Raw genomic sequence first — 27,130 nt, 5'->3', positions numbered from 1 at the left:
TAGAATGCCATGTATAAGTGGAATTGTACAATTTGTAGCATTTGGGGTCTAGTTTCTTTTACTGAGATAATGCATTTAAGATTCATTCATGTTGGAGAATGGATGTTTGATCCCTTTCATTACCAAGTAGTATTCCAGTATTGGATAAACCACTGTTTATTCACCATTTGAAAGATGTCTCAGGTGTTTGAAGACTTGATGATTATGAATAAAGCTGCTACAAATATTTATGTGTATTTTGTGAAAACATGTTTTAATTTGTTATAAAATCAATGGGTCATTGACTTTATAAAAACCACCAACCAATGTCTGAAATATTTTTCATTCCCACCAGTAATGCATAGGAGTTCCAGTTACTTTATACTCTTGTAAGTTTATTGTATTGTCAGTTGTCTTAATATTCTACTATGTGTGTAGCTATATCTCACAGAGTTTTATTTTACAGTTTTATATTGATTAATGTTGTTGAGCTTCGTTTCATGGACTTATTTGCCATATGTTTCTCTTCAGAGTAATGTCTTTTTTGCTCTTTTGCCCATTTATGGGCTCTTACCTAACTGCATATGTACTTATTTTTCCCAATCCTTGGCTTTTATTTTGGCTGGATAAAGAATTAAGTTTTGAAAGTTATTTTCTCTCAGCTCTTTGAAGACATTTCCCCATATTTGTTTGCATTAATTTTGCTAGTGAGATTGCTTTCTTATGCTAATCTACTTCTTAGTTTTTTCTGTTTGGTTATTTATTTTTCAATTTTTTTTGTCTGTGGAGTATCTTAGGGTTTTCCTTTTATTACTGACATACTCAAATGTCACTGCTACATGTTGAGTCGTGTGTATGTGTGAATGTGTGTGTGCACGCGTGTGAGATCGTTCATGACACTTAGCCCTTTTAATATGGGCAATGTTCTTAGAGTTGTTTTTCTTTTCTTTCTTTTTTTTTAAGTATTTTTGTTTGGTTGTAATTTTCTCACTTTTTACCTACTGGAGTCCTGTACGTGGATATAGAACTTCTGGATCTAGTCTCTATCCCTTCATTTTTATCATTTACTTACTGTGTTATTATACAGTTTTGATATTCTGAGATCTTTTTAACTTTATCTTCTAGTGTATTTGTATTTTATTTCATTCCGATATCCTCTCATATATATATATATATATATATATATATATATATATATATATGTATATATGTTTGTATGTGTGTGTGTATGTATATATATGTATATATATATATAGTTTATTCCTCAAGATACATATATATTGTTTCCTCTCCTTCAATTTCCTTGAAAATTCCTTACAATTTTCGAGGATACTTAACCATATTTTCCAAGTATCTAACCTTATTCAAAATGTGTGTGTATATTTATTATATATACATATTTCCACCAATAATTTTACCACATTTTCTATCCGTGGCTTTCTTATTTATTTTTGTTTGTTTGTTTGTTTGTTTATTTTGATGTCATCATTTGCTTGAGTTCTTCCATATTTTAGGAAATAAAACTGGCCTTTGTATCTTATAGCAGGATTGACTGAGAATAATATTCTTACTTTCCAGATTTTCCTTAGAAATTAGTGGACTTTTTAATCCATGGAATTTAGAATTCTAGTTATCTCATTTTCTTTTTATAACTGAATTTGAACAAGAATATGTTCCCCTCAAATTGGCCTCAGTGATTCATATATAATGTCATATAGTCTAAGAAAAAATTGCAAAAGACAAACATCCAAGTAAATTCTGGGCTTCAAGTGTTCGTTATAGTAAATCAATTCTTTCTCTATTCTTAAAAAATGTGTATGCCTACCCTTAATGATTCTACATTCTTATACAGAGGGAGAGGTTTTTCTGCATCCTTATAACTAATCTGGAGAGAATGAAGCAGGGAGAAGGAAATTACAGTCCCAAACGGACAAGGGAATTGAACAAGTTGGTTTTGGTAAGCAAAGTATCTATAAATAGGGAAGATGCCAGCAAGATCTATTTGGTGGTAGAGAGAGAGCCTCAGGTTATTAAGATAAATGTGAAAATGAGACTAAATTAGAAAACTGAAAAGAAAAAAAATCTGTACAGAATTAAATTTGAAATCCTAGGGCAGTCTGCCCTGGAATAAGTAGAAGCTTGATAAAAAATGTAATTTCAGCAAAACTACTTAGCTAAAATAAAGCGTTAAATGTGATGGATGCTTATTAAAGGAAGAATGATGAGATACATGAGAGGCAGTATATTGTAGTGAGTCAGTGTTTGGGCATCCATCTCAGAAACAACACTGCCAATGTGTGAATCTCAGCTCAATGAATTGCTAGCTTCTGTGCCTCAGGTCCCTTGTGTATAAATGGTGTTAATATTCACTACTTCCTTTTAGGATGTTTATGAAGATTAAATTTGCTAATGCATGTGAAATAGTTAATGTCATAATAACTTTTAAATATGAGGTATTGCAATACATAAATAATTAGAAAATCATGTTAACATTAATACACATTTAGGTGGCAGTACAATATGCTGATGATTATCTTATATTAATCTCTATGTTTCAGGTATGTGCCTAATGTCATTTAATCTTCAAACAACTCTGTGAATTAAGTACTATTATTTTTTGGTTTGGTTAAGGAATCTGAGCTTTCGGGTAGATGAGTGTTTTTCCTGAATTCATGAAGATGACAAGTCAAGAAATGGGATTTGGGTTAGATCCAGACCTTCACTAGTTGCCACTATGCTAGGGTTCTTTGATTATGAAATCACTAGTTTTTAGTATGAAATCTCAGGACTAGTGGATGGTTATTGAATTGACCTTAACTGAGGGCTGTGTCTTTTAAGCTTTAATTTATAAAGTGATATACTTTCATAATCAACAATGAAGTTTTAACAGCCCACTATTCAGAGCTATTAAAAGAGAGATGCTCACTCTTGGAGAGGCATAGTGCCGTTAAGTTAGGGAAAAAGAGGAGATTCTAACCTGTAAGGACTCATCATCGCACCTGAAAAGTTCCCAGAAAGATTCTGATACCTGACTTCCTAACCTCCTTCTTACTGTAAATAAGATACAAGGGGGAAGATGACATTTAATAATGTCCTTGAACTAAGGGATTTGAAAAGTTCCCATGAGCAGGATATGTAAGCCACTCCCTGACAATAAACTGGATATTCTTAGTAAAATAAAGAATGGAAAATCTGTCCCTGTAGTTTTGATATGTTCTTTAACTGAGAACATTTCATTACTCACATATTATATGCATCAAGGCTGACTATGTTTATAAGACAAAGTTTATAAATTTTCAGCATTAAATGTAACAGGAAAAAAGACAGCAATAGTAACGTTTAGTGAGAATTCCGCCCAATGAAAATTTATCAGGGATGATTCTCTATGCTATTTATATTTTGATACCTATTATGAAGGTAAGCAGTCTCTAATTGTAATAAACACACATACAGCCACTCACATAATGTAGTCTGTCACCCACATGGAGTTTACTCTCCTTTGATCGCCTTTATATCCTTGTGTGATGATGCCTGGAATTCCACTGTCATGCTGTATTTTAGAATCTTTCCTTTTTTCACTCTTAAATGTGAAATGAATCTTCTTCCTTTCAAATATATGTATGTGTGTGCTATGTATGTATGTATATATAACAAGTTTATTGTAAGTTAATACAATAGAACAGAAGATTTATAATAAAATATAATTTTTCATAACTACCTCACCTCCAATTCCAATATCTTGAATTCTCCAATTTTATCATTATGGTGGGCATCCCACACTAAGGCAGATTTATTATACATGCATTTCATATGTATGTATGTATGTATGTATCTATCTATCTATAGATCTATACACACACAAAGATATATATTTAAAATGTTTGCAAATGAAATCATAAGTTAACAATTATACATGTTTCCATATTCTAACACATTGGCTTTATAACAACATAATATTTACAATACAGATGTGTCATAATTTATTCAGCCATTCCCATTATGTACTCATTTTTATATACTCATTTCTATTTTTCTGCTACATTAAAAACATTGGTACATCTACTAATATGTACTCATGCAAAAAAATACACATTGATTTTTATTGATTTTCTAATGCACAAGTGCACACTAGATTTATTAGGTCAATTTCCTTATGTGGTAGTATAACACTAGCACAGTATTCCTTCTGTAGAATACTGAATAAGGGCACAGTTGTCTGTGTACAAAATAGAGGTGAGAGCCAGTCCCAAAGGCCACATCCATGAATTCTCATAAAACAATCCCCAGTCTGGTTTGTACACTGTGAATATATCTGTGTTAAAAACAACAACAATATATGTATATATGTATGTATATATATGTGTGTGTGTGTGTGTGTGTGTGTGTGTATATATATATATATTTTTTTTTTCATAAATCCAGAATTTAAATGTAGATTATTAGTTGTTAAATGGCACGTTAGATGTTAACTCTCAATATTATATATATGTATAAAGTTGCATTATATATAAGATACATTATAAAATTTTATACATTTAGAATCTGTTAGAATCATACTTGTTTAAATAGAGGCACCCCATTCTCCAAAGTAGTAGCCTCAAGAATAACAGTTGCATTAATCATATATAATATGAAAACCAGAGGTAGGAATTCCAGGATGATGCAGCAATTCAAAGATGCACTGTAGGAATCTCAGCTCCTTCTGACTTCATACTCTGCTTGTTTTAAAGTGCCGCTTCTTTCTTCGTGGTCTTAATATGGGTACTGTACTCCAAGATGTGGTTCCCTTTTTCTCGGCAGAGAAGAAGAAACTGCATGGAGTGAAATCAGGATTCCGGTTAATGTATTATTATTTTTTTAATTCTTTCTCAGCAGCAGTAAACTATGTTTTCTCTTTATATCCCATTAGAAAGAATTGCCATATGGCTTCTATCTATAAATGATTCTGGGGAGGAATTTTGTCTGGACACATTGCCATTACTAATTGAAAAGGAGAGAATGGATGTGAGGAAGCCTGCAAGCTATGTTTGCCACAAGGGTGTGCATGTGTGTGTGTGTCTTGTATATATTTGTGATAACTAGGAGAGCCAAATTTCTGTGTCATACAACTTTATAGTCATGACAGCATCTTTCACAGCACAGGTATTCAATGAAGAAGTACTAATTTATTGAGGAGTTTGTTATCGCTGATAGAGCTTTACTTTTTATTGGGTAAAAAATGGACTTTTATCAATATGTCAAAAATTATGGCAATATTTTTAAATAACCAAATGCTGAGGTTTTCTTTTACCAGCACTCCCTATTATGAAAAATGTGTACAGAACAGTAGTGGCATGAAATGTATCCATTCCCATGTCATGGACTGTAAAGGAAAATTGTCCAAGCCTAGCCTAGCCTTTAGATTTTAATCTTGTGATCCTCTTCATATGTCATACTGTAGTGCATGGTCTGTATTCAGCACATTTGATTTAGAACTATTTCCTGAAAAATAAATTGTCTTGTTAAGCTTACTAACCAGCTTTCTTCAGCAGACACATTTTTCTCTTCACAAAATGTCACTATTCCTTCTTAACACAGCGAAAGACAATATTGATAATTCACAGCATTGATAAATAATTCCTAAGGTAATTCTTCACTGAGTGTCTATACATTTCAGAAAGAAATTTGGGAAATTATCTAGATAATTCAGGAAAATAAAATAGCTTTCCTTAATGGTCAAGGGTAATAGGTTATTTTGGCTCCACTTATCTGAGAATGATAAATGATAGAATATGATAACACATTGAGAACACTATATCCATACCTATATGTTCATGTATACACACACACACATACACTCACACACACACACACACACACACACACACATATATATTTATTTTTTTTTTAAACAACAGGGCCATCGTTTGAAGATTAGGTTTAAGAGCTTAATTTTATAGGTCATTTGTAGAATTCTAAAATTGCATAATTTTCAAACATGTTTTTTAATATAAACTTTAAAATGAAATTAAATAAAACAGAGAATGGTATAATGTACCTATCACCTACATTGAACAATTGACGAGTCATAGTAAATCCTGAATCATCTACACCCCTATCCACTCCCTTTCCTAGATGTTTTATAAACATTTCATCTGTAAATATTTCAGCATGTATTTCAGATAAGCAGACAGTTTTGAAAACATGTCCATATTACCATTATCATATCTAAAAATCAAATAGCAACTCCATAATATCCATAAACATCTGGTCACTGTTCAAATTTCTAATTGTAACTTATATATGTATTATTTAAACTAATGTTTTTCTTTAAATCAGTATCTAAACAAAGTTCATACAGGGGTATTCATTGATAGATCCCACAAATCTCTTTTAATATATATATATATATATATATCTATATATATATATATATATATATATATATCTATATATATATATCACATCTATCTATCTACCTACCTACCTACCTACCTATCTATCCATCCATATCTATCTCTAGCTCCTCTTTTTTTTTTTAAGGAACTGAGTAGTTTATTTTGGGTTTTCCCCATATCCTGAATTATACTGATTGTACCCCCTTCATATTGATTGTTCAACATGTTCCTCTGTCCCCAGTCCCTTTTTATTTCCTATAATGTAATTGCTGGAATTAGAAGTTTAATTACATTAAGGTCCTAGTTTTTGGCAAGTTCATTTATGGATGGTCTGTGTTCTTCTAATTTATTTTGAATGTTTATATGTAGTATAGGCAGTGATAAATGACTGTTAAAGTTGCATTTTTATGTTTTTATAAAATGGACTCACCTCTCTACAATGTTAATGTTAAATTAAGGAAGCGTTATTCTCATTAAACATTCATGTGCCTTTGCTTTTTCAAAATGGCAGAAACAAAGGAAAGTACCAGAGGTGTTGGTCTGTGTGCCATACTGACGTCTTTTGGCCATCATATTGGGCAAAAATAATTTAAAGATAGTGACAATTGCTAAACAATTTCGGCATACATTATCTCATTTAATCTTCACAATAAAGTTTATACTGTGCGTTATTTTTATTTTAAAGAGGATGAGACTGAGGCTCTCAGTGGTTAAGTATCTTGCTTAAGAACACACAACAAGAGAACAGGGATTTGCAGTAGACAGTATGACTCCTCAGTGTCTGCTTTTAACTCGAATACTACACTGTCTTGAAGAAAATGCTAATTTTTCATGGCATTAATCTTCCCCATAAACATGGCTTTAATACTTTTGGAGACTCCAAGCCACAAGCCACATTCAAATGTACAGAATAAGACTGACATCTATTCGAAACAAATAATAATAGTGCTACAGTGTATATGCTGATGGTGCTGGTGTGGGGGTGTGTGGTATAGAAATTATACAATTATTGTTATAAAGTAGGGAAAGTATTAATCTCTATATAAAACACAATGCTAAAATTACATTCTTACAATTGGAAGGGACACCAGAAATCTTGAAACTTCCCCAAGTCAGGTGGCATCTGCTTATATACATTGAGTGGTATTTCATCACTATGTGGACCATTCCAATGTTGGACAGCTCTAACTTAGGAGGTTTTTTAAATTTGAAGATGACATCAATCTTCCTATAACTGTTACCTATTTTTGCAATGAATCGTCACAGTAGAAATGGACAATATTTCTACTCTCAGTCGTTAGATCAAACTTGTAAATATCAGCTCTTCAAGTATCTTAAGGCCCCTGGTACATGAAAGCTAATCTGTATACAATAGTGTTTCATTCTTTCAACTTACCCATGTGGCAAGTTTTTGGTTTTTTTTTTCTGTTTTGTTTTTTTAATAATGCTTAAAGTGTCCTTCCCTGACATTCTTATCTAAAGCAGTTTCCTCTGAAATTTATTTTTAGACTACATATGGCAATTTCTAATTATAGAAATAACCTAATTGCTATTAGGTTTACTATTTAATACCGATCTTTCTAAGACGTATGCTCCATGATGAAAGCAGGCAGTGCATCATTTTGCTTTACCACTGCATCCCAAGGGCCTAAAATAGAATCTTATAAAAAGAGAATTCAATGTGTAAAGGTAGATGAGTAAATACATTAGTAAATGACTTATTCTCCTGATTTCTCCCCACCCAGAATGTCTGATGGGTTAGGTTATTTCTCTGAACTTTTGAAGAACTCACACATCAACAGTTAATATGAAATGGACGATATATTTCAGATATAATTTCACCAATGTAAGATTCAGTGAACTGTTCACTCCCTTGATATGTATTGTCAATTACCTAGGCACATAGAAGATTTTCAACATTTTTTAGTTCTTTCTTCTAATAGCTATAAAAATATTCAACTTTTTCTTTTGTCTGATTATTGCAACTGTCTGGGTCTTTTTAGCATATTGATTCTGGTACTCAGTGTACTCACTATCATTCAAATACTTTTTTTACCTTTTGAAATTGAGTATGTAGTTCACCATTTTAATTTAATCTCTTGATTAAAACATTTAATAATGTGTCATGACAGATTAAAATGGAGAGATTTGAGCCTTGCCACTTGGTGATTACTTTGTAGATTAGAGACAACAAGATTTTTGGTATTATTGTTGAACTACTTTAAATAGTATCCACAAAAGAGTACTGCCACCTACCCTATCATTTTCTTACCCTCTTTTTTCAGTGGTAACATGACTTGTTAAATGTCTTGTTGAGATCACAGTCAACCTTTTACAGAGTTTTTCTGTCTTCTACCAATATTATAACTTTTAAAAAATAGCAGTGTGCTGAAATAGGTATTACATGTTCTTATTTCACCCATATACAAAACTAATCCTACTGTGGTAGTCATTTTGCACTATGTAAGTCTATGAAATCATCATGTTGTACAACTTAAATTTATACAATCTAATAGGTCAATTATAGCTCAATAAAACTGGGGAAAAATGAAACTGGGCTTTGGTCCCTTAGAAGACAGTCCAATTTCTGATTCACCCTCAAACCTGGGGTTTGTGGTTCTAGATGAAAGTTTAGGGGATTTACCTGATCCTTTCTTAGCCTTCTAGGCTCTGAACTTTATTGTTTGTTGCCCAGTCCAAGAGTTTCTCAGAACTTTTTAGCTTCTCAGTCTCTTAAGCATCTCTTCCAGGGCTGGCATGTATCCCTAGAGGAATAACGGCCCCCTGAATTGCACTCACATCTTTAAAGGTATCTATTCTCTCTGGAACTTACCCCAGTAATTATTTAGCATATTAATAACTCTGATAATTTCAAATAGATGTTTAAAAATATTTTTTCAGATTTTCTAATTAATTGTTATCAGGAGATATGGTCTGAATGTTATTACTCTAGATCAGGGAATGTTTTAAATTCACACAACTTAGGCCTATCAAAATACATAGCAAATACACATATGTTTGTTAAACAAATTCTTGTACAAATGATATCACCCATGTATAAAGAAAAGGGCAAGTGCCTTTTCCAAATAACACACTAGCTAGTCTCAAGACCAAGATCACAATCTGGATATTTTTCTTTATATTCCTGTGTGTGTGTGTGTTTTACTATATCAACCTGTCCTCTTTCAAAATACTCAAGAGGCTCCTCTTCTAGGGATACCCAAATTAAATCTTTCTCATTCTTGTTACTGCTACCACACCAAAAACCAGCAGCAGTACATTTTTATTTGTGCTTTATCACATGTTAATATAACATATCTATTATGTACACAGATACATTAATATAACATGTTAATATAATATAAATATAATTTAAAAAATTCTCAATGGCAGCAATGTTACAATGAAATGTTTGTAGTGCTACATTGTTTAGTGGTGCTGGTGCTTTTAGAAAGAATTTTGGGAATATCTGTAAAAATTGAACAGTTATACATCTCTAAAGACCATTGGCCCTCTAGAGGTAAACTTAGTAGCCTACCCACCAGTCCTCAGTTTCATCTCAGGATTACATGGGAATTTAGGAAATTTATAAAATGGCAAGATATGCTCAGCATTCACATAGATGTAATACAAATTCTTGAGAAGAGGGAATAGGGAATTTATATAACTTATAAAGTAGGAATGAAGCGAAAAAAAAAAAAGAATCTAATGAAAGAACTGATGATGTTTGTTTTATCAACTTCCCTTAGGCTCCGAGATCAAGAAACACACTCAAATACATTCCCATAAAATCGGTCGGATATTATAAAGTTGTAAACATCTCATGGAAATGCAATTTGGGTGCTACTGTATAGCTGGACCTCAAGGAAATGAGACCCAGAATGGGTGGAGCCAGATATCTGAGAAGCTACATGATCTTTCTCTCTCTCTCTTGTCTCCTTCCCAATGAGACTCTTCTATTTTCTGCTCATCTCTGACCCAGTCAGTTCCTTCTACTTACTTGTAGTTCTTGCTTTACCCTATATTTAGCTTCCTTGTGAATTTCCAATGCCTTTACAACAGCTCAGGTTCAAACTCTACATTATAATTCTGCTTCAATGCTTAACGAAGGCCAGCTGCAGTCTCTGCATTCAGTTCAGATTTTCAGGGCAAAGAAACCGATTGGTTCTCAACTGGGAAAATAATCCTGATCATAAATTTTTATGTTTGGTCTATCAGTCTTGCTGAAGTGATGGTAAACATTGGAAAATTAGGAAAATATCACTATGGCTATATGCTACATGTTATGGGCACTTTTGTCTGCACCAGGTGAGGATAACATTTAGGATGAAAGAAAAAGGGATATCACATCAGCTCTCTGATTCTGGATTCTAGGCCAAGCAAACAGGGGTCTGGCTTTGCCCTCAGCAAGTAGGTCATGTTCACAAACTGTTGGCCCCCAGGCTTAGTATGTCAGAGAATACTTTTATGTTTGAACAGCTGTGGTGTTTTCATTTGTCTTTAATACCTGTACATGTGGCATGCACTTTACAGTTCTCCTTAAGACCTATAAGCTCCACCAGCAGCTTGCTATTATTGAACTGGCTCTAAGAGACATTGAAATTCACAGCCGCAAGGTTAGCAAATTTAAATGGAAATCTATAATATATATGACGTTTGCCAAGATTATTGTTATAAAGTTGTTGAAATCCTTGGCCTATGAAGGCATCCTTGTAACTAGGCAGGAAGGATCCTTTCCTTAACATACAGTGTGAACTGAACCTTATGATGGGCAGTTTTAATATACTATCTCGTTTAATAATCACAGAAACTCTGTAAGATATTTATTATTATCTGCATTTGGGGACTAGGAATAGCAATTCTGGGCTTGAGTCCAAATCCTCCTGCTCACCATCCATGTTTCCTTGGAAAGATATTTAAATGCCATTAGTCTCAATTTCCTCCTCTGAAACATGGTGGCAATAGTACCTATAATATAGGTATAATGTCAAGATTAAATGATAAAAGTATTTAAAATTACTTACATATAATAGATACTTAATTAAGCATTCCCTTGCCTTTTGCTTGATGATTTTAAGCAATACAAATTTAGTTATTTAATGAATCATCTATCATCATCTCTACTCTTGGGCTAGTGTGGTGATTGCTTTAGTTGAGAAAATATTTCCGTAATTTCTTTATGTGTTTATACTTGGGACCAGTGATATCAATTTGAGTACTAATTGTATTTACCTGCTTGCTATGTTAATTACACTATTTTGTCAAAGAGGAGTAGTGAAGTCGCTTAAAATCATTTGGGTAAAGAGGCTGTGATTCTACAGTATCAATTTTTTTCCAACCTTTAACTATTTATAAAGGTTAGCACTGTTTTCTTTAAATTTGTCATTAGCTCTAAGTGTGTCAGATTTGTCACACCCTAACTGAATTATTGCAATGCTGTAAATCCATAATAACCCATGTACATTTAGATTATTTAAAACTTCTTTGTCAAATCGTTCTGTTGGATCAGAAAGTTATCAACTCATTCTCATATCGTGACACATGTAAATATGATTCCTAGAAGCCATGTGTCCTAGTTGGTGATTTATTTTCTTCCATGTGCTTCATCTTCTCTGGAAAATTCATTCTGATTCATCTTTGCATGGCAAACAGATTCTTGCTTCCAGCTTTCCTACTGCCTTCAGATCTTATTCCCACCTAATGGCTTTTTATAAATAATCTATTAAATGATGTATTTGACATAGAAACATGGGAGAATTGATTCCTTTAGGAAAATACCGTTTTCTTAGTCTGGAGCTTTAAGTGCTTTGGCTGTGTCAAGAGAAAAACCCTTCTGAGATAGTTAGGGCCAAATGGCCCATGGATGTCTCTAACAGGTTTACATTTTAATCTCAAGGTGATAGGGTGATGGGAGGGCATTGAAATACTTTGAGTAGGTTAATGAGCTGACTTTTTGAACAATCTATATTTCCTAAGTACTTCTCACATAAGAGTGTGTGTGTGTGTGTAACAATTTTCCTGACTACAGTGTAAATGATAGGATAGAGCAAGATTTGGAGCTATTGCTGTAACTAGTAGGCCTTGACCACTAAGGCTGAAAATAAGACCGTGACAGAGAGAATACCAAGAAAGGAAAATATTGAAAGAAAGAAAAAGAGAAGAAGAGATACTCAAAGTCAGACTGTCACCATAAAATCAATGGAAGAAAAATAAAAAAAAAACATTTTGCATTCTGGACCAGGCTTGTCAGAGGGTGGTTTCAGGTATATGAAATAGTGTTCTCACCATATTTCTCTTTTTGTCTGGTCTTTGGTCCAAATCCTTTACCTTTTTTTTTCATATTTTATGAAACAACTTTAGTTATGTAGTCAAATCTAGGATATCAAAAGTAAATATCAAATATATTTAGAATATAAATACCTGGGAAGGGTAACATTCCTATGTGAATGAATCTCAATCAAAATATAGATTTTTACAATACAGACTTCCAGAGTGCATGCTGATCTTGTGGAGAACTGGAGATTGGCAATAGACAGCTCAGAATGTGGGAAGACTGGATACCTGTCCCAAAGCGGGGTATTCCAAGGTAAGGGAAAATACTTGTTCCCCCTCTGGCAATATTTATGTTGGTTAAAGGATTCTGAAGAAAACTCCTTGTTTCTCATTTTTCCTCCTCCGCTTTCTATCATGGCATAAATTCCTATTCAGAATAGCATCCATCGGGTTAAAAAATAAAAATTAAAAATAAATATTGTTTTTCAGGACTTTGGGTGACTAAAATGGTAATACAGCCATAGATACAGAGTTCTATAATCTTATTTTTCCTACTGTAGTGTTTTATATATACAGTGCCAGGTCCATCTGTTCGGTGGGTCACCTGGGCTATCACCCTGGTCTCCCCCTTTGTTTGGGAAATGAGGCATATAGAGTAATAGCATTTCAGAGACCTAAGGTTGGAAGGAGTTGGGCGCTTTATAAGGAACAGAAGGAGGCTTCTCTGGCTACAGTGTAGTAAACAGAAGACATTTTGGTCTAAGAAAAGGCCAGAAGATAAACAGAGGACCACAGGGGACACGAGAGGGAATTTAGATTTTACTTTAAGTGCAAAATAAAACTATTTTTAGGTTTATAGGCAGGAAAATTATATGATTTGATCAATATTTTATTATAGCTGCTGCCTGACTAGAGAGAAGAATAGAAGGGGGATCAAAGTAGAGGATGGGAAAATTCCAAGGGAAATAGAGTGATGGTTTTGACTAGGATGGTTATGATACAAATTGAGAAGGTTGGAGAGATTGAATAATGTTCTAAAGTTAAAGTCCGCAGGCCTTTTAGTTAGTTTGAATGTATGGATTATGGGAAAATGACAAATTAAGAATAGCCTCCATTGTCATTGAAGGCTTTAAAAAGAACAACTTCATGAAAATGGTAGAGATGAGTAGGTTGTGAAGAGAATTTGATATTAGGGAAATAAAGATAGTGAGTAGAGGATAAATTATGAGGATTTTTACTGCAAAATAACTGGATTATGGGATGATTGCTGGAAAAAATAAAGGATCTACAAGGGCTTTTTTTTGAATACTCATAGAATATACATAGAAATAATCCAATAGAGAGGAAGTTAACAGCATGCTGCGAAAAGATGGAAAAAAAATTAAGCTACATAAGAAGGACTTATTGAAACAGTGAAAATATACTTGTATTTGAATTCTTAAAATTTTGTTTTGGCAAATTTTATGTTTCAAAGAAAAATTATCATGGCACGTAATGAAGTCAATCTTGTTTTTTTAACTCACTAGGAAGACAAGTTGGAAAGTCATTTTCAAATCAAGTCCTTCTGTTTTCTTCTGTTTATGCCAATATTTCTATGCCATCAATCTAGAAAGGTTTTGATATAGACTATCCCCTTCTTCTCTACCCATATTTTTCATTATTACTGATTTTTTAGTTTTTGTGTATAACTATAAAATTATTGGTTTATCATTTCGTAACATCTGTGAAAAGGTAAAGGACATCAATGCATTGATAGAAACCACAGTTTGGATTTTTTTTTTTTTTTTTTCTCTTAGAGTCTGGGAAAGAGAATTGAGCTAGTATATCTGAGGACAGTAGCTCTGCAGGGAGCAGGCCTAACCACGTCTAGACCTAACCACAGCTGAAGAAATCATATATTTACACTTAATAATTGGTGTTCTTTCTAGTAGATAATCATAGTGTTTGAGTGGGATTGAACTGAATTCATTGCTGATGCTTTAGGCAGTAATACAGAATTGCCTAAGGGGATATTTGCAGCTGATTTCAAGAGTAGTGTAAGCTTTGGAAACATTTTCTATTACCATAAACAGAATGTGAAGTTCTCAATATTGAGATATAGTTGCTGTGTTGAAATCTAAAGAAAATGCAGCCTGGATTACACATCTTTCATCATGAGCTTGTTTGCATTTCTAGTGAGTGTGTTTATGGCATAATTCCTTGATGCGTGCGCTTGTGGTAGAACAGGGTCATGGTCATCTGTGGCTTCTGGATAGAACTGTGTGCATGCACTGTACATTTTAAATGTGCTTGCCTTTTTATAATTCTATATGCTGTGTGGCTCTAAGGCAGTTTTAGCTTTTAAATCCAGACTCCAGATCTATGTATTTAACCTATTTGTTTAAGTAGAAGTTTTATTTGACCTTCTGATGTCACTGTATTTGATGTTAGGTGGATAGAATACAAGGTGTAACAATAGAGCTCTTTTATTTGAATTGAACAATATATGCATGACATTGAACTTTATTTTCCATCCCGTTTTTATTATATTAGTTTCAGGTGTACAAAACAACATAATGATTAGACATTTACACCCCTCACAAAGTTATAACCTCCCCCAATCTACTAGCCCTCTGACATCGTACATAGCTATTACAATACCATTGACTATATTCCCTATGCTGTACTTTATATCTTGTGATATATATATATATATATATATATATATATATATATATAGAGAGAGAGAGAGAGAGAGAGAGAGAGAGTTGTCATTCAGTATTATCTACTTCTTGAGCTTTAGGTGTACTGCACAGTGGTCAGGCATCTATACAATCTATGAAGTGATCTCCCGAGAAGTCCAGTAACCATTTGTCATCTGGCACCCTACATGATCTTTACACATTATTGGTTATATTCCCCATACTGTATTTCACATCCCTGTGACTATTTTGTGACTACCAACTTGTAGTTTGTAAACTCTTCCCCTTGTCCCCCATCCCCACCCCTCTCCCATCTACCAACCATCAGTTTTTGCTCTGTATCTATGAATCTGTTTCTATTTTGTTTGCTCATGTATTCTGTTCTTTAGATTCCACATATAAGTGAGATCATACGGTATTTGACTTTCTCAGACTTACTTCTTTCACTTAGCATAATATTCTCTAGGTCTGCCAATGTTTTTGCAAATGGTAAGATTTCGTTGTTTTTTATAGCAAACACTCGATTGTATAAATGTACCACAATTTCTGTATCCAATTGTCTATTGATGGTCATTTCGGCTGTTTTCATGTCTTGGCTATTGTGAATAGCACTGCAGTAAACATAAGGGTGCATAAATTTTTTTGAATTAGTGTTTTGGATTTCTTTGGATGAATTCCCAGGAGGGGAATTAGTGGATCATAAGGTAGTTCTATTTTTAATGTTTTGAGGAACCTCCATACTGTTTTCCGTATTGGCTGTACCAACTTGCAATCCCACCAACAGTGCACAAAGGTTCCTTTTTCTCCACATTCTCACCAGCATTTGTTGTTTGTTGATTTATTTATGATAGCCATTCTGACAGGATGGTATCTCATTGTGTTTCTTGTTTTCATTTTTCTAATGATTAGTGACATTGAGCAACTTTTTGTATGTGTATTGGTCATTTATATGTCCTCTTTGGAGAAATGTCTATTCGGGTCCTCTACCCATTTTTTAATTGAATTGTTTGGGGTTTTTTTGTTTTGTTTTGTTTTTTTTTGGTGTTGAGTTGTATGGGTTTTTAGGAATTTTGAATATTAATCCCTTATCAGATGTATCATTGGCAAATATCTTCTCCCATTCAGTAGGATGTCTTTCTGTTTTGTTGATGGTTTCTTTTGCTGTGGAAAAAACTTTTTAGTTTGATGTAGTTCCATTTGTTTATTTTTTCTTTGATTGGTTTCCCTTGCCTGTAAATATATATCAGTAAAAACAATACTAAAAGTAATATCTCAGCGATTACTTCCTATATTTTCTTCTAGGATTTTTATGGATTTGGTTCTTGCTTTTAAGTCTTAAGGTGGTCCGGTTTGATTTTTTTTTTTTTTTTTTTTTTTGCATGTATCTGTCCAGTTTTCCCAGAAGTATTTATTAAATAGACTGTGTTTATGCCATTTTAAATTCTTGCTTCCTGTGTCATAGATTAAATGATCATATAGGCATGGATTTATTTCTGGGCTATCTAATTTATTCCATTGATCTGTATTTCTGTTTTTATGCCAACACCATGCTGTTTTGATTACTATGGCCTTGTAGTATAATTTGATACCAGGTAGTGTGATACCTCCAGCTTTGTTCTTCTTGTCAGGATTTCCGTGGCTCTTTGGGGATCTTTAGGGTTCCATAAAAATTTGAGGATTATTTGTTCTAGTTCTGTGAAAAATGCCATTGGTCTTTTGATAAAGACTGCATTAAATCTATAGATTGCAAAAAAAAAAAAAAAAAAAAAAAAATCTATCGATTGCTTTGGGTAGTATGGACATTTTAACTATAATAATTATTCCTATCTGTGAGCAAGGAATATGCTTCCATTTATTTGTATCCTCTTCAATTTCTGTCTTTTATTTCTTATAATTTTCTGAATACAGGTCTTTTACTTCCCTGGTTAAATTTATTCCTAAGTATTTTATTGTTTGTGATGTAATTGTAAATGGGATTGTTTTCCTAATTTCTCTTTTTGATCATTCATTATTGACATATAAAAATGCAACCAATTTCTGAATAGTAATTTTGCCTCCTGCTACTTTATTAAATTCATTGGTCAGTTTAAATATTTTTTGGTGGAATCTATGGAGCTCTCTCTATATAGTATCATGTCATCTGCAAATAATGACAGTCTTGCTTCTTTTTTTCCCATTTGGATGCCTTTTTCTCCTTTGACTGCTGAAGCTAGAACTTCCAGTACTACGTCATAAAAAAGTTGGCATGCTTGTCTTGTTTTTTATCTTAAGGAGAATGCCTTTAACTTTTCCCCATCGAGTATGATATTAGCTGTGGATTTATCATATTTGGCCTTTATTATGTTGAGATATGTTCCCTCTATTCCCACTTTGTTGAGAATTTTTGTCGTAAATGAATGCTGAATATTTTCAAATGCTTTTCTGCATATTTTGATATTACCATATGGTTTTTATTTTTCATTTTGTTTATGTGGTATATCATGTTGATTTGTGGATATTTAACCAACCTTGCATAGCAGGCATTAATCTCACTTGACCACAGTGTATGATCTTTTTAATGTATTGCTGAATATGATTTGCTAACATTTTGTTGGAGATTTTTGCATCTGTTCATGGTGGATATCAGCCTACAGTTTTCATTTTTCGAATATCTTTGTCTGGTTTTGGGAACAGGGTAATGGTGGCCTTATAAAGTGAGTTTGGGAGCCTTCCATCCTCTTGGATTTTTCTGGAATAGTTTGAGGAGAATAGGTGTTAATTCTTTTTTGAATGTTATGTAAAATTGACCAGTAAGCCATCTGGTCCAGGACTTTTGTTTGTTGAGTGCTTGTTGACTGATTCATTGATCTGTTCAGATTTTCTTTCTTCTTGATTCAGCCTAGACAGAGAGAGTGTGTTTCTAGGAATTTATCCATTTCTTCCCAATTGTCAAATTGGTTGTTGTATAGCTGTTAATAGTATTTTCTTAAATTTTTTCGTATTTCTGTGTTGTGGGGTGTCACTTCTCTCTTTTCTGATTTTATTTATTTGGATCCTCTTGTTATTCTCATGAGTCTGGTTAAAGGTTTCTCAATATTGTTTATCTTTAAAAAAACAAAAGCAAAGTATCTCTTAGTTTCATTGATCTTTGTATTAATATTATTATTATTATTATTATTATTATTATTTTTAGTGTCTATTTTGTTTATTTCAAGCCTGATCCCTATTATTTCCTTCCTTGTGCTCACTTTGGGCTTTGTTGGTGTTCTTTTACCAGTTCTCTTCAGTGTAAAGATACACTGTTGATTTGAGATTTTTCTTGTTTCTTTAGGTAGGCCTGCATTGCTATGAATTTTCCTCTTAGTACTGCTTTTACTGTATTCCATAGATTTGGGATCCTTGTGTTTTCATTTTCATTTTTCTCAAGGTGTCTTTTTTATTTCTTCCTTGATCTCATTGTTGACCCATTCATTATTTAGTAGCATGTTATTTAGCCTCCATGTTTTTGTGTTTTTCCATTTTTTTATTATAATTGATTTCTAGTTTCATACCATTGTGGTCAGAGAAGGCACTTGATATGATTTAAGTCTTCTTAAATTTATTGAGACATGTTTTGTGGCTTAACATTTGGTCTACCTTGCAAAATGTTCCATGTGCATTTGAAAAACATGTATATTCTGCTGCTTTGGGTGAAATGCTTTAAAAATGTCAATTAAATCCAACTCATATAATGTATCATTTAAGGCCACTGTTTCTGTGTTGATTTTCTGTCTGGAAGATCTGTCCATTGGTGTCAGTGGGGTGTTAAAGTCCCCTACTATGTGTTCTTGTTTGGGGTTTTCTACTGAATTCCATTATGTTAGTCAATATTTGCTTTACATGTTTAGGTGCTCTTATTTTTGGTACATAAATGTTTATTAGGGTGTTGTGTTCTTTTTGGATTGATCCCTTTATTGTTATTTAATGTCCTTCTTTGTCTCTTCTTATAGGCTTCATTTTAAAGTCTATTTTGTCTTATTAATAGACTTTAATTAATAGACTTTTTTGTAAGTATTGCTATCCCAACATTTTTCTCATTTCCATTTGCATGAAATATCTTTTTTCATCCCTTTACTTTCAGTCTGTGTGTGTCTTACAGGCTTGAGATGAGTCTCTTGTAGACAGCATATGCATAGGTCTCTTATTCTTATTCAGCTACCCTATGCCTTTGATTGGAGCATCAGTTCATTTAAATTTAAAGTGACCACTGATGGGTACATAGTTATTGTCATTTTATTATTCATATTTTGGATCTTCACTTTTTGTTGTTTGTTTTCTCCTTTGTCTGCTTTAAAAAAAGTTTTAAAAATATTTCTTGTAATACTGCCTTGATGGTAATGAGTTCCTTTAGCTTTTTCATTTCTGGGAAGCTCTTTATCACTCCTTCAATTTTAAATGATAGCCTTGCTAGGTAGAGTAGTCTTGGTTGTAGATTCATGTTTTTCATCATTTTGAATATTTTCTGCCACTCCTTTCTGGTCTGCAAAGTTTCTATTGAGAAATCAACTAATGGTCTTACGGGAGTTCCCTTTTAAGTAACTAATTGTCTTTGTCTTTTAGTTTTTTCTCTTTGTCTTTAACCATTGCCATTTTAATTATGCTGTGTATTTATGCAGGCCTGTTTGGGTTCATCTTTTTGGGGACTCTCTGTGCTTTCTGGGCTTATATGTCTATTTCCTTTGTCAGGTTAGCGAAGTTTTCAGTCATTATTTCTTCAAACAGTTTTTCAATTCCTTGTTCACATTCTTCTTCTTCTGGTATCCCTAAAATGTGAATGGTGGTACACTTGATTTTGTCCCAGAGTCCCCTTAAATTATCCTGTTGGATTCTTTTCTCTTTTTGCTATTTCTGTTGTGTGTTTTCTGCTACCCTGTCTTCTAAATCACTGATTTGATCCTCAGTTTCATTCATTTGCGTGAAGCAATACCACTTTTCCATACCATTTATTGCCTCCTATGTTGGAGAATAATTCATATGTGTATAGGTTTATTTTGGGGTTTTCTATTCGGTTCCATTGACCTATGTGTCTGCATTCATTCTAGGACCATACTGTTTTGATTACTATAACTTTGTAGTATGGTTTGAAATCAGGGAGTATGATGCCTTGACCTTTGTTTTTCTTTCTCGTTATTGCTTTGGATATTTGGGTCTTTAAGATTCCATAAACATTTTAGGATTCTTTGCTTTAGTTCTGTGAAAAAATGTCATTGGTAGTTGATATTTTGATGAGAATTGCATTGAATCTGCATATTACTTTGGGTTGTATGGATATTTTAACAGTATTCATTTTTCCAGTCCATGAGCAGAGTATATCATTCCATTTATTTGTGTCTGTATTTTGTGTCCTTTTATGATCTTTTGTATTACTGTGGTTTTAGTTGTAACTTCTCATTGATTTCTCATTTTATTTTCAGTCCTGATCTCTTTTTTCTTGATGTGTCTGGCCAGTTTATCAATCTTGTTTATCTTTACAAAGAATCGTTTTCAATTCCATTGATTTATTCTATTGCCCCCCCCCATTTTATGTATTTCTGCCGTGATTTATTGTTTCCTTCCTTCTAATAACTTTTGACTTTGTTTTTCTTTTGTTTCTAATTCCTCTAGGTATAGAGTTAGATTGCTTTTTGAGATTGTTTTTTATTTCATGAGTGAGGTCTGTATCAATATGAACTTCCCTGTTAGAACTGGTTTCACTGTTTCCCATACCTTTTGGCAAGTTGTGCTGTTATTTTTGTTTGTCTCATGGTATGTTTTGATTTCCTCTTTGATTGCTTCATTGACTTATTGATTGTTTAGTAGCAAGTTGTTCAGTCTCTAGGTATTTGTGTGTGTTTTTTCCAATTTTCTTCTTGTTATTGATTTCTAGTTTGATACCATTGTGGTCAGTATAGACGCTTGATATGATTTCAGTCTTCTGAAATTTATTAAGACTTGTTTTGTGGACTAACATGTGATCCATCCTGGAGAGCGTTCCATGTGCACTTGAAAATAATGTGTATTCTGCAGTTTTCTGATAAGATGTTCTCTATCTATTGAATACCTCTAGTCTAATGTTTCATTTAAAGCTAATGCTTTCTTTTTGATTTTCTGTTTGGATCCATTGATGTAAGTTAGGTACTAAAGAATCCTACTATTATTGTATTGTTATCATTTTATTCCGTTATGTCTGTGAATGTTTGAGATATATCTATATCTATATCTATATCTATATCTATATCTATATCTATATCTATATCTATATCTATGCTCCTATGTGGGGTTTATAAATATAGTCTCAATTTTAAAGTCTATTTTGTCTAATACAAGTATTGCTACCTCAACTTTCTTGTCATTTTCAATTGCATGGAATATCTTTTTGAATCTCTTCACTTTCAGTCTGTGTAACTTTAGGTCTAAACTGAGTCATCTGTAGGCAGTATATATAGATGGGTTCTGTGTTTTTATCCACTTAGCCACCCTGTGTCTTTTCATTGGAGCATTTAATCCAATTACATTGAAAGTAAATAGACTGCTAACAATAAATTCACAATTATTGATAAGTGTGAATTTATTGCTAGCAGTCTATTTTAAGCTGATAGTTGGTTAAGTAGGAAACATTCTAAAAGCACTACATTTTTATTCCCCCCCACACACTTTTTATGTTTTTGATGTCACATTTTACATCAATGTATTTTTAAATTTGTGCAGCCCTTAACTAATTATTGTAGTTATAGTTGATTTTAGTATTTTGTACTTTAAACTTCAAGCTAGTTTTTTAAGTGGCTGATCCACTGCCTTTATATTTTTGCCTTTATCTGACAGTTTTTTTTTCTCTTTTATATATTTTCTTATGTCTCAATATGGCCTTTTCTTTTCTGCTTAAAGAACACCCTGTAACATATCTTGTAAGGGCAGATTGGTGGTAATGGACTTTTGTTTTTGGTTTCCTGAGAAAGTATCTATGTCTCTTTCAATTCTGAATGATTATGTTTCCAGGCAGCATATTGTTGGCCGCGAATTTTCTCTATTCAGCACTTTATTCATTTATTTTTAGTTTATTATTATTATTATCATTATTATTAATAGAGTCAGGTATATAAAACCACATCATAATAATTAGACATTCATACCCCTCACAAAGTGATAACACCCCTCCCAGTCTACTACCCCTCTGACATCATATATAGCTGTTACTGTACCTTGACTATATTCCCTATGCTGTACTTTACATCCTGTGAATATGAATATATATATATATTTATATACATATACACACACACACACACATATATATATATATATATACACATATATGTATATATAATTATAGTTGATATTCAAAATTATTCTACATCACCTTCAGGTGTACAGTCCAGTGGCCAAACAGCTACACAATTTATGAAGGGGTAAGTCAAGTGCCCATCTGGTACCCTACATAATCTGTACAATGTTATTGACTATATTCCCCATGCTCTATTTCACATCCCTGTGACTATTTTGTGACTACCAATTTGTACTTTCTAATCCCTTCATCTCCCCCAGTCCCTAACCCCTCTATTCCACTCTTTAAAATGTCATTCACTCATTTCTTGCCTGAAAAATTTTGGCTGAAAAATCAGCTGATAGTCTTATGGAGATCCCTTATATATGACGAGTTTTTTTTCTCTTGCTGCCTTTGAGAGTCTCTCTCTATCTTTAATTTTTGCCTTTTTAAATATAATATATCTTAGTGTGGGCCTTTTCAGTTCATATTGTTTGGGATTCTCTGTGTTCCCTGGAACTGAATGTATATTTCCTTCCTGAGGTTAAGGGAGTTTTTATCAATTACTTCTTCAAATAAATTCTGACACTATCTCTCTTTTCCTTCTGGGGCTCCTATAAGGTGAATGTTAGAATACTTGATGTTGTCCCAGAGGTCCCTTAAACTAGCTTAATTTTTAATGTTTTGTTTGTTTGTTTTGTTTTGTTTTTCTTTTGCTGTTCTGACTGGGTGATAGCCCCTGTTTTGTCTTCCAGATCACTTACCCATTCTTCTGTATCATTTAATTTACTGTTAATTTCCTGTAGTTTGTTTTCCACTTCAGTTATTGTACTGTTCAGCTTTGATTGGTTCTTATATTTTCTAATTTTTGTTACAGTTCTCACTGTATTCCCCCATTCTTCTCCGAAGTTCAGTTAGCATTTTTATGACCATTACTTTGAACTCTTTGTCAAATAAATTACTTATCTCCATTTCAGTAGGTGTTTTTGTGTGTGTCTTGTTTTTTGTTTTTTTTCCCCCCTTTTTTGAGTTTTATATGGCCTTTTGTTTGGAACCTATTTCTTTGTCTCCTCATTTTGTTTGAATTTCTGTGTTTGTATCTATGAATTAGGTGAAACAGCTGTCTCTCTCAATCTTGAAGGAGTAGCCTTGTATAAAGGCATCCCGTGTCACCTGTGTATGCCAAATGGGTTTGGCAGGCTGACTAGAGCTGGAGCTGGTGTGGACACAGGGAGTCCTGGTGCCCACTAAGCCATGGAATCCTTGGCAAGCCAGATGGAGCTGGACCAGGCACAAGTTGGGAGTAGTCCCAGAATGTGCCATTCTGGGTCCATCTTTGTGAGCCAGGTGGAGATAGAGCAGGCACAGGCCTAGGAGAGTCCCAGGATGTGTCACTCTGGGGCTGCCTTAGTGGACAGCTGGAGCTGTTATGGGCCAGGAGCCCAGGGCTTATTCGGAGAGCCTTGACAGGCTGGCTGGATCACCTGAATTGTGCTTCCACTAGTGCAATCAAGGTTGAGGTGAAACACACAAAAAATGATGCTCTGTGGCACGTCTGGCCCTGGAGGGAGTTCCCACAGTTTTCCATTCTTTGGCAGGTGCTCTAGTGTTAGTAAACAGATTTCCCTCCCATATAATCTAGGTGCCCTTTAAACCACTGTTTTTCGTTTGTTTGTTTTTTGTTTTTGTTTGTTGGTTGGTTTGTTTTTCTGAACCCCATGGAAGGAAAGTCTGCATACAAGTCCCTCAGTGATATCCCTTTGTACAGCAGGTCACTGCATCCTGGATGAGGTTCCCCTATCCCATGCCTCTGTCTCATCTACACTCTATGTGACTCTTCATTTGTGTTGTGCCAAAGCTGTTCAATCGGCCCTCAGTTCTTCTTGGAGAAGAATTGCTTTATATGTAGATGTACATTCAGTGTGGCCATGGGAGGAGGTATGTTTAGAGTCTTATTACACCACCGTGTTAGACTTCTTGATTAATTTTTAAAATGCAAAGGCAATAATTATTTACAGGACAGGGGCTCCTCTCTCGTTTTCACTTCTCTACTCTATGACTCTTAATTATTCTTGAGCAATATGTTATTCAGGTAGTCTATAGCCCCCTCACCCATCCTACTATAAATATTCCACCTGGTGAGACCTGGAGAACACACTCTAAGATTTTTCAAAAACAGACAAGCTAGCATCTACTCATTCCCACAACAGAAATGTCTGCCAAGTCAGGACCAGTTTTATGAAACCACAGATTATTCTTTGCCCCAACTGAAGCTGCATTCACAAAAACCTATTAAATGAAAGGAAAATAAAGAGTGTTTGTGGGAGTCTTCAGACCATTCTGAACTGGAGCTAAGAGGCCTCTTTCATTGCCATTTACTTAAATTTCTGGCAAATCTAGATAAGTCTGTTTATAAATAGATTTTGTCCCATAATTTGATGCTGGTGTTTAGTTGGTGGATAAACAGGGAAGGGAAGAAATCGGTGTGGGTTCAAAATTGAATACAAATGTTGTGCCTCTAAAACAACTTTTTAAAAATTTGTTATTGAAGACTTTATGTTAACACTTAGTCAACAATCAGATTTATAAAAATGTGTCCCCATACTACCAGACCTTACATTTTTGTGGTGATTACAACATAATATTTAGGTTATAGTGAAGTGCAAAAGGTAAATTTGTTCATCTCCAAAAGCATTTTGTATGCATAATGTGTCTTTACTTATACATCATTTTTTAACTATGTGTTATGAGTGTTTCTCATTTTTTAACTATGTGTTATGAGTGTTAATTTAAAAATTTGTTTCTTTACTCTGAAAATATTTATCCGGTATCTTTAATGTGTCAGGCACTGTCGTAGGTACTGGTCATATAACAGTGAATAAAAGTGACACAGCACTCCAACTATAAGACTTTTTTATTCTGGTGCAGTTGACAGATTCTTACAAATAAGCTCAAAACACATATATAGCTACAACATGAAATAAGTTCTAGGAAGCAAAAGTTTGCTATTAGAGAATGTAGCTGGCAACATATAGCTCTGGGAAATGAACAGAAGACCTTGCTGCAATACTGTGGTTGAGTTCAGTGTCCTGTGTAGGTGTTAGCAAAGCAAAGGAAGAATGACATTTGTGGAGATCAAGAAGCAAGAATGATCTTAGCAGTTTATAGAAACTTAGGGCTGAAACATAGGAACAAAAAGGATGCATTTAGTAAGATAAATAGTAACATATCAGGTAGGGCCTAGCAAAAAAGTAGTAAAAAGAAGAGGGACCTGAAAGAAGTGGGTAACAGACACATCACACACATCTGACCACATAGGCCAAACCTTTATTCGGCATTTCTCAGTTAATTCAAAATTGTCCTATTGTCCTTTAAAGTTCATTTGCTTGAATTTGTCCTTTTGATTATATCTTTTGCCTTCGTCCCTCAGCCCCTGATTTTTTTTTTTTTTTTTTTTTTTTTTTAGTATCCTTTTGAACATAGGTGATTTTATGTATTCAGTATTTTTTAATCAATTGCAATAATTATTTTTGGAAGGGTCTACCTATTATATACAGTGGAGGTATTACTACTCTAGCTCTGTCATTGTAAGAATTATTCTTGTTTGATATTCAAGTTGTCCCGTCTGTGGCTAATAGGAAGCTCCTTAACTTAGGCTCTTGTGTCCCTTTGACATGACTCTCATTAGTCTTGCATTGTTCACTTGTTTTGTGGAGTAACAAGCCGCCCAAACCAGGAATCTGCCATTCCTCCAAGTAGCCCTGGTTTCAAGAATACCATCTAAAACCTAAGTGGCTCCATTTCTACTGTATTGTTATTGCTTGTAGGTCTTTTCAGTGATACAGCTATGAGATAGCTAGCTAGCTAGCTAGATAGATAGATAGACAGACAGAGACATATTTCCAATTCAAATTTAGTCTTACAGACATTTTATTTAACTTTCTTGCTTTTTATATCTGTATCACTTTTTTTCAAATATTGAAAATGTGACCTTCAAATAATGCCCTGAAGTTCTTAAAACCTGCTCAAGCTACTGATGGAAATGTGGTTATCATCCTGGGGTTATGCTGCCTCCTTCCCCAGGCTACATTTGGAAAAGGAGGAGGACATCTTTTCTTGAGACATGATTGAGTGGGTGCTGCTGGTATTTCATTTCAAAAGGGTCAAGGATGGTAAGAGCCCTGAAGAGTACTATTTATTCACTTTTACACAGAGAAGAACTGCTCGGCCTAAAATGCCTACCAAACACATAGAAGCAGAGGATTCCCCAGAAAACTAAGGGGTCTTAAGCTTCATGGCCTCTCACTTGTAGAGGTTCCTTCACAGGCTCTAAGAGGGCCTGAGCATCCCAGATAAATGCATTCCCATGGTCACATTTTCCTTTTTAAATTAGCTGTGGTAAACTATTTTAACTATAATTGATGAAGACCTCCTCTTTCCACTCTGACTTTGACTGGCCACTCACACTTCCCTTAACATTTAGTGGCACTAAAGTGGCTGTAGGCATTGTAAGAATCCAGCTAAGGGGAGTTTGCAATGTGGATGCCGTTGGCTTGGGATTA

The sequence above is a fragment of the Rhinolophus sinicus genome, linkage group LG05, assembly GCF_036562045.2.
Source record: "Rhinolophus sinicus isolate RSC01 linkage group LG05, ASM3656204v1, whole genome shotgun sequence".
Lineage (NCBI taxonomy): Eukaryota > Metazoa > Chordata > Mammalia > Chiroptera > Rhinolophidae > Rhinolophus > Rhinolophus sinicus.
The sequence above is the reverse complement of the archived record's forward strand: the minus strand, read 5'-3'. Positions refer to the sequence as shown.